Source organism: Apium graveolens, chromosome 11, assembly GCF_009905375.1.
Source record: "Apium graveolens cultivar Ventura chromosome 11, ASM990537v1, whole genome shotgun sequence".
In the NCBI taxonomy this organism is placed as follows: Eukaryota; Viridiplantae; Streptophyta; class Magnoliopsida; order Apiales; family Apiaceae; genus Apium; species Apium graveolens.
This window is the reverse complement of record NC_133657.1, coordinates 141,812,762-141,818,974: the sequence shown is the minus strand read 5'-3', so window position 1 is coordinate 141,818,974 and position 6,213 is coordinate 141,812,762. Positions and strand designations below refer to the sequence as shown.

Below are 6,213 nucleotides of genomic sequence, written 5' to 3'. Positions count from 1 at the left end.
TTGATCCATCTTTCTTTTAATGAACAAAACAGAAGCTCCCCACGGTGATACACTAGGCCGTATGAACTTTTTCTCCAACATATCTTTCAATTGAACCATCAACTCTTTCATCTCCCTTGGCGCTATTCTATACGGAGTCTTTGGAATCGGAGTAGCACCTGGTATGAGATCAATTGTAAAGTCAATATCCCGATCAGGTGGTATGCCATGTAGCTCTTCTGGAAAAACGTCAACAAATTCACGCACTACATGAACTCCTTCAATTCTAGGTATCGTTTGAGTCGTATCTCTGATGTGAGCCAAGAATCCCAAACCATTTTTTTGTATGTGCCTCATTGCTTGGACAATTGTAAGGTATCATCGAGGTCCGTGCTTCTTTTGGCCGCGAATAATAACTTTTTTCCCCTCTGCTGATCTTATTGTCACCACTTTTCGTTGACAATTAATGGAGGCTTCATGCTTATGCAGCCAATCCATTCCAATAATAACATCACTCTTTTAAGTTAATAGGAATCAGGTCAATGAAAAATTGGTAGTCGCATATTTTAATTGGACACTCTTTAATTATACAATCTGTAGTAAGAACTTCTTCATTTGCGGTTTCAACATATAATATTTCAGGAAGCTTTTGAACTTGCACAAATGACCTAGTTGCACCCGTATCGACCAAAATGTAAACATTTATTGAGTAAATAAGAAATGTACATGTTATAACATCATCTGCTTCAAGTGCATCACGAACAGACATGTTGAAAGTGCGAGCATTGGGCCTCTTTTTTGGTTGCGCTCCAGCTGATCCCTTCAATTCTTTTATTAATAACTCACTTCTACCTTACTTTCTCTTAATAACTCAAAACAAGACATTACTCTACACAGGAAAAATATACCGTAAATTATGTAACTATTTTCTGGTAATTTCTATGCTAGAAATCATGTTTTTTTGTCAAACTTCTTTATACTTGGCCACAGCCCCAACCTACAAGTAATCTTGAGCCTTCAGTCACCTAAAGATAGACAAAAAAATAAAATAAAGATAAGGTGGATACTGATGTTTAAGGCTCAAAGGAAATAGAAGCATAATTATATTTGACTGAACCATAGTATATCATATGCACCCTACTATTAGTAAGTCTTTACTCAACCATCCACAACTTAATTATAGACAATCTTTCCTGGTGGAAACCAGACAACAAACTTAAACAAGCCAAGAATTAAATAAATATTCCATAAGAGCTCACGAATTGTGCAAGGAGGGTTGAGTTGTCTTCTCGCATCCTATTAGTCACCAAACTTCTCTTAACATACCTTAACATAGCAGTCCTATTTTATTAATAAACATTACCAAAACTACTAGAATATGAACAAAATATCCAATCCCCATTTCGTAAGTCTTGTAACTTTAACTACAGTAACGAATAAGATATATTGTATTTTCACAATATAAGGTTCTTAATTCGAAAGTCCTAAACTGCTATGTCATCTACTTAAGTTTTTCTATCAACAAGGCTTTGATGCCAAATCTGTAACAGCCCACACCCAACCAAAACAAATTTCACAAAAACTAAATTTCTTTGTACAGTTAAACCATTACATTCTTGCTAGATCAACCAGGCTCCAGGCCTACACATAGCAGCAACTAACAAAACAAAAAAAATATTACAGTGCTTTGATCTTTGCAAATGCTGATTTTACTACACCTATAATACATAAGAGTGTTTAAACAGACATCACAGAAGCACACTCAGCAAGTGTCAAAAATAAAAAGCTACATTCTTTTGTTCAACAATAAGCTCCAAGTCCTAGATCACTAGTATCAATCGCGAGTGGAGAACACCCTATACTTCACTTTACTTCCCTTTACCAGTTGATTTAGCTGCTAAACCATCAGGACCACATTCTGGAAAAATTAACAAATATGCATGAATGAGCATCAAACATGCTCAGCAAGTCCGTAAAAGAATGTGAGAACATGACAGCCTCTTAAGTGTGTACAAAAAAAATTATGAATTAAAAGGAACATAAAAGATGCATAGAAACTACAAGAGATCTTATCCTTCTTTTATAGAGTCATAAACTCTAGCCATCAATATATTTTTTTTTGTGACATGCATGCACAATAGTCCATCATTAGTGGCTTGAGATCAAAATAAGCCACACCCCTTTTTACTCCCTTGAGCCAACGTTCGGGATTTGGGGTTTTATTATCTCTTGTTTATCACATAACAACAAGGCTCCTGGTCTATCGGTTTACAAATAAATTCCAGGAAGAAACATGATGAACACCTCTAAGTTACTAAGAAACAAGCATCATATCTCCAATTAGAGTTGTTTTAGTCATCCTACAAAGAGATTTAATTCAGGCCCAAAAAAAAATTTAACAAGGAACCATGCAGCCGAAAAATATGACATCAAGATCGATAACAATAAAATAAGAAAAGAAATGGTTTAGAAGAATTAGAAGGCTTCAATAACAGGGACATAGAAGAAAAGATTTTGAACTTGCCTGCCCTTCCTCAAACTTACACTTCAATCACAACTGTATTAATCTCTACTTCTTCCTTGATATTTTGAACCAAGCTAGCTTTCTAATTCTACCTTACTCCAATTTACTTGTCTCCTTACTTTTCTCCTCTTTCCTGATCACTCTCTAGCACTACCGTATTTATCTCTATAGCTCTGTCTCTGTCTTGGGGAAAAATCCCTAATGTCTCTTTACTATGTCCTAATTAACTAATTAAACAAATAGTACTCTCCTGATAATTCCCTATTTTTTTCCCTTAGTATAAAATTAATTAGCACTTAAATCTTAATTATAGTTAAAACAAATGCTAACAAAAGAGCAATAAATTATACTACCTATTTATGCATCCCTTCATTAGTATTAATAATGAAATGACAACTTGCCATTTTAAATTAATTTAATGCACAACAAAATTTCAGACCCCTCAATTATTTAATTACCAACTTTACTAGAATAGAATAGGTATTCACTATTACTATTATTTAAGAAAAAAAACTAACCTGATGTATTAGAGTTGGTACCTTTATTCGTAATTCTGGATCGATGACACCTGCATGATGGAAACACGTGTTCAGGGGTCCAATGCTGGTGGAATGTGCCGGAAAGTATTTGTCGCGTGTCTTGTATGTGGGGGACTGCGCACCCATAATTAGGATATATTCGCCGTACTCACAAATTAATCGTTGAGAAGAAGAATTTGATGTGATAAAATTTCTTGGGTCCACTAACACATGGAGTCATGCATCGATTTGTGGCCCTGAATTCATTTTACTTGAAATTTTGGGGACCTTAATTGGGGCCAAGTATAATTATGGCCTATCTACTAGTTATTATATACTACCTTTCTTTCACTCGGAAAACTAGTTATTATATACTACCTTTCTTTCACTCGGAAAACTAGTGCAACACTAGTTATATAGCCCTTAGCATGTTTTTGGCCCTAGCTAGTATACTTTTGCCCCTCGTTAAAATTTATCAATGTAAAAATAAAAAATTTAAAGAAATCAATTTAAATGTATAGAGCTTGTGAGTATATATAAAACTACGAACAAAAATTTAAGGGTTGCATGACCCCTCTGCCCCCTTATTAGGATCTGCCTCTAAGTGCCCGTTTGGAAAAATTAAAATAATTAACTTATCACGTAAAAAGAATAAGTGAGTTACAAGTAATAGGTTAATGAATTCTTATAAGTTATATAAGTGTTTGGATAATTATACTTATAAGTTAAAATTTCTTTTACTTAAATGAACTAAAATAAATAATTTTTAAAAATAATTATCTGAATTCTTATATCTTAAGTTAGATTAACATTTTAAAATATATATTCTAAACTAAAATTAATGAAAAAAATCAAAAAATCAAAAGAAGTTGGGAAAAAATACGTCGTTACTAACATTGTATAAGAGATCTGTAACCCCCGAAATTTGTTGCGAATCCGGAACATACCGTTGGGAAGGGATTCTATAATTAAACCCTCATGAATCCATTTTTGTTCTTTCATTCCAGGTAAAGCCTCCTTGAAGTATCAATTGATGGAGGAGGAACGATATTAGACAACCCGCCCCTTTTCTTTTTGTTTTCACAAATAAGAAGTTTCGGACCCAATTCGTATATTAGAAGGATTACCATATATAACACAAAACTTCTCCACCAATTCGTTTTATAAGTTATAAATTCAACTTATAAGTTGGGCCGACAAACACCCGTCGATAAGCTGTTACGGGCATATAAGTCATAAACTGACTAATAATATTTACTAAACAGACCCTAACTACATTAGATTCCTCGTTGCTCGACAAAAACAACGGAGTTCATACTGGTAGTGAAAAGAAGCTATTGCATAATATAGGACTGAGCAAAAAATCGAATTAAAACTGAAATGGGACCGAAACCGGGATAAACCGAAAAAATTGATCTGAAAGAAACCGATCCGAAACCGAAAAATAAAAAACAGAACCGATTTAAATGGTTGGGTTCCGGTTATATGGATTAACCGAACCAATAAAAACCAAACTGAACCCAATTATTAAAATAATAATTAAATAAAAATTATATTAATATAATCAATATAAATTTTAAAATTAAATAAATATATTCAAATCTATTATATATATAATACTGCAACATCAAGTTTTTGGGTAAACATTTTATTCGTAATTACTATTTTGCCCTTGTATTTTATTAAATATTAAAAATTGTCGTTTTGGATAGTAATCGAACTCAAGTCAACTATTTGTAAATTTAGCATATCACCCACTTGAGTTAAAGACACATTTGTGTAAGTCTTGATAACATCAAGTGTTGAGGCAGAGATTACTTATTTAAATTATGTCTTACTCTATATTTAATTTGATATTTATTTTAATATATCTATAAAATATAATGATTAGAGACTTGAATTAAATAACTCATTTCTATATACTAACTTTATACTAGGGCAAAATAACAAGAGTGATTTTTATGATCTTCTAATCATAATAATTTTTAAAAATATATTTTTCTCTATAACCATTGAACTATGTTAACCTCTTTATACCAATTTTATAAAAGAATAATGTAGGATATTCATAAGTATAAAATATACAATATCGATAGACGGGCATTCGATAAATACATAAACTCATCAAATAAATTAATAATCTCGATAAATTAAAAAAATTACATTCCCGAATGTGTTCATTCATCGAGATTTTATTGTACATGTTTGTGACTGTTCTAGGGATGAGCAAACCCGGACAAACCGAAACCAAGACCGACCGAACCGCACCATTAAAAACTGAACCAATTAATAACCAAACTGAATAAAACCGATCTGATAATATGGTTGCGCTTTGGTTTTAATATTTTTTAAACCGAATACAAATCGACCAAACCAAACCCTTCACAAATTTTCAACACATCTGTAATTCACAAGTCAATTGATTACCCTCCATTTTCATTAATTTGGTAATTTGGTTGATTACTTTTTTTATCATTAAAATTGACATATAATTTATATATCTATTACAACACAATCAATTAATCAGGTTTATCCTAACAGGTGCAAAATGTCAAGGGGATAGGCCGGTACAAAAATAACTCGGTACTTTTTTTAGTCATCCATGGAGGGAGGTCGTAAAGAAATAGATTTAAGACAAAAAGATTTAAAAAAAAAGATTATTCTCTTTACGAAAATATATGTATATCCATTCACGATCTTATAATAAGAGCAACGATCATTCCCTATGAATTGATAATTAGTTAAAAATTATGAACATAAAATCATATTTGTGAATAAATAATTTAGAATCGATATATACCCCCGTAAGCACATAATATGTGACGTCGAGTATGCCCATGAATTGCACGAGGGAAGTAATTAATACCGTTGATATTTGAACATGTCGAGAAGATAAAAAAAACCTTAAAACAACACACATAACGACCATCTCTCATTTCAAGATAATTTCAAAATTTTCATTACTGTTAAAAACTAAAAACATCTCGGTATAAAATGTTTTACCATCATTAATAATAATAATGCTCTACTTCAATGATTTGGATCAATTCTTATTGTGTAGTTAATTCAAATCATTTATTTTAAAGAGCAAAATATTCAGTAAAGAAAATTAATATATTGTTTTCCTTTATACTACAATCACTCTGAATATTACACGTTCTTATGTATTTTTTTTATAAATATACCTATATT

The 6,213-nt window shown here is 31.7% G+C and overlaps 1 long non-coding RNA gene across 1 annotated transcript; it reads right to left on the bottom strand.

The window, feature by feature from the left end:
• Positions 1-1,543: 1,543 nt before the first annotated feature.
• Positions 1,544-2,945, bottom strand: LOC141696625 (uncharacterized). The gene is made up of 2 exons (XR_012564455.1): positions 2,504-2,945; positions 1,544-1,897 (listed from the first exon to the last, which is right to left on the bottom strand). It is a non-coding gene; the product is annotated as an uncharacterized LOC141696625 (long non-coding RNA).
• Between the last annotated feature and the right edge of the window lie 3,268 nt (positions 2,946-6,213).